This window comes from Sinocyclocheilus anshuiensis, unplaced genomic scaffold (assembly GCF_001515605.1).
Source record: "Sinocyclocheilus anshuiensis isolate Anshui unplaced genomic scaffold, SAMN03320099.WGS_v1.1 scaffold1781, whole genome shotgun sequence".
NCBI classification, from domain to species: domain Eukaryota; kingdom Metazoa; phylum Chordata; class Actinopteri; order Cypriniformes; family Cyprinidae; genus Sinocyclocheilus; species Sinocyclocheilus anshuiensis.
Genome location: NW_015538017.1, coordinates 217,758 through 221,384, shown reverse-complemented (window position 1 = coordinate 221,384; position 3,627 = coordinate 217,758).

Sequence of the window (3,627 nt, the reverse complement as noted above, 5' to 3'; positions counted from 1 at the left end):
AGGAGGTGTGGGGGGGTGGGGTGGGGTGGGTGGCGGTTAAAGACATGAAAATGACCTCCTGGATCTCGAGAGATTATAAGCCATGCATAGAAGGTGCGTAGGCATCTATTGTAACTGTTCTTTAGTAAGAGAGTCTATGGCAGCACCTAGAACTGTAAAGTAACGTTCTGAGATCTGACACATGCATTGAGGAACAACTACCATGCCAAATTTGGGATCTATTTATGTACTTTAAGTACCTCTAAGGCACTAAGGTCCTCATCTGGTATACTGTAGCATGCTCATGAGCGCAGGGGAGAAGTGGCCCATCCCTAATAATGTTTGTCCAGGAAACACATGAACAAATTTGAAGGCAAGAATGGCAAACAAGGCTATATGTATATATTTTGACCAAGCCCTGGGATTTTCTGTGCAATTTAGGAACAACACCACGTGGGGTTGTACACGTCACTTCCATGCTTTGGCTCCATAATTGCTGTTTACAGCTATATTTGTTGTGTAGTCTGTATTGTTTTTATTACCAAAATATTTCCTCTATCATAGGAGTCTACCTTGTTTGGAGGAATGTTGTAAAATGTGTTACACCGATTGGGAGGGGTCTGAATATTCCCTTGAGCAGTATTGGGGGTCTTAATCTCTAGCGCCACTATCAGCTCAGAATTAGTCTTTTCTGCTTATAACTGTGCTTGGGTCCTTTTGCATGAAGCCCCACACATGACGTGTTCATTCATTCATTCATTGTTTCCTTGTTTTAGGTAAACTGTGGCTACGATTGAACTTAATTAAAATGAGAGAACGAATTAAGATGTGGCCACAAATTAATAAGTCATGTGAATGAATCCTTAATTAGTGGCCATGATATCTATTTTATCTTCTGCATGTCTTGCGCAGAGCTCTGTACTTTTGGAATAATTTGGTTCTGAAAAATAATAATCAAATCTTGAACTAATGCATTTTAACATGTGGGGTTTGCACAAGTGGCAACTTGTTGCCGCCATTTACATAATTTCTAACTGAACAAATCAAATCAAATCAAAGAGGAAAAAAAACATACTGTTGAAATTGTACCACTTCTCCGATATCTTCACAAGCAAGAGGCTATATTATCTCCTCTATACACCATCTCCTCTGGTTGCCCCCTTTGTCCCACAGGTCTTGCCAGGGAACTTTAGTAAGACCTCCTGTGTTAATGTCTTCTGATAGGAAGTCTCCGGGGTGCTGTGAGAAGTGATACTAAAAGTAATTCCAGCTGAAATGACACGACAAAGAGAATACTTTATATGAGCTCCAGAGGCATAAGGCTGATAGACTGGAGTCCAGCCTGCAGTTGTTTATCCGGGTTCATGTGTCAGGGGCAGTGCAGTGCCCTCAGCTACCCTCCTAATGGCCACTGGTCAGAAAACACTCAAATAACATCTCTTTAGCATATCTTCCATTCGAATCTACATATTTGTCACACCGGTTGTGAATTTTTAATTTGTGCTTCATTATAATGCAGGTTTTAATTCCTCCTGACTAATTTATTTAAACCTGGAGTGAAATTAAGAGTTTAACTCAAAGTCACATTTTTTTTATTCTCATCATATTTCCGTAATGAACACAGAAATGCAGAAATCATGTAGATTTGACAAAACAAATAAGCATGAGTTAATATTATTAAAAACGTTGAAACCTAACCATTTTATAAATAATATAAATCATGTAACTAACGTGTCTGTTATCAAGCAAAATATTAATATTGCTACTTCATTTAAGTTACATTAAGTATAAAAAATAAAGCAACATTTATTTCACTTACAAAAAAGTAACAATCTGGCCAATTATGTGTTTTTATATCAATATATAAATGTACACAAATATTAAAATGTGATTATTAAATAAGTATTAAATATGAAATGCTTTGTTAATATATGTTCAACTCGTTTAGAGTGAAAAAGGAATGAAACTATATTATTATCAAACCATTGTAGTGGCTATCAGCTGATATGTGAGCATGTTTAAGTGTTCATTTAATTTCAGTATTACAGTGTTTATATCTACATTTTATTGGCTTCCTTGATCTCTAGATATCGACAAAACAACAACAATGAACAACATCATCATCCTCATCTGAACCATTGCAGTTTTTATCCAAGGTGCTCTCCAAGAGGGTGCTCTCGTGCAGAAAGTCCAAAACAGTCTCATAGAAGTAATAACTTATGATGACGTGCAGGAAATCCCTAATATGGACAAAAGCTCATCCAGTTATCTCTGTAGCTGAGCTGAATAAAAAGCAGAAACCTTTTTACTGATGAAACGTGAAGACAATAAACACACGATTGCAAAAATATACGGTTTATGTGTGTTTTTCAAGTTATCTCCAGGTAATAAATAAACTTTATGAATAATGCAGTACTGAATGACATATTTAGTAACCTATAGAAACTATAAATTTCTTGCCTTATTCTGTGATAAAAATGGGGAAAAGGTGCTCGTAGGAGCCTTTATAAACCGATCATAAAATTATCATTAGGAAAATATTGAACAAAATTATTATAGCCCCTTGCTGCAGCTACCCTTACTTCCACAGGCTACAAACAGCAATATAAACAACAGCTGTGCATACAGCAACGAGCAGTATGGCTGTATATTCCCTCGGTAGATAGAACGGCCGGCACTTAATAATCATAAACTCCACCAGGGGTGAGCAGTGTTTGCAGACCACAACAGCATCGCGGCACCACGCATCATTGATGTAAACACAAAGCCTTCCGCCGCGGGTCTTACCTCCCTCGACGCGAGCTCTGTCCGCTCGATAGCATGTCAGCTGATCGAGATGAATAGCGCAGTCCGGAACGCTGTTGTTGAGCCATGTTTCCGTGAACACAAAAACACAGCAGTCTCTTACAGTCCTCTGAGTTGAGCGTAGTAGTCGGATGTAGTCCAGTTTATTGTCCAAAGAGCGTACGTTAGCCAGTACGATGGTGGGGATAGCTGGCTTGTGTGGGTTAGCCGCTAGCCTAGCCCGGATACCTCCGTGCTTACCCCTCTTCTGCTTCCTCTCACGCTGCTTGTGGCGCCTCCGCTGTGGGCGAGATGCAGTAGTGGGGGTCGGTGATGGTGTGGGCCTCCGGAGCAGACCGAGTATCAGTATCAGCCATTAGTATGAAGAACACAAATTGTTGCTGATACTGACTTCAGATCAGTGATAAAGAGACATGGGTCATACTGTATATAAGTCTACAGAACAGAGAATGAGCTGACTAGAACATCTTCCCATCTCATGTCTAAGATGCTTTCAGTAGGAATACAGGGGCCACAGCAGCGGCTGGCAGTCAAGCGGCCCGTCTCTAATGGATTAACCCTGACAGGACATGCTTATGAACCAGAAATGTACCTTTTAGTCCTGCATGACTGTGTCCCTGCTGCACGGCCTTCACTGCTCACTAGCTGCTTACATGTCTGCAGGCATGAGGCTGTGGCTCTTAATGCTCTCTCAACATACATCCACCAAACACATGCTCTGACCAATCAAACCCCTTCCCTGCACATGATCTTCAATAACAAGACTACTTCAAGACCAGACAGGGTTTTTGGTTTCTCAGAACTAATTGAGTGAGTGAAAGCAGCTCAGCTCTCTATGATTTA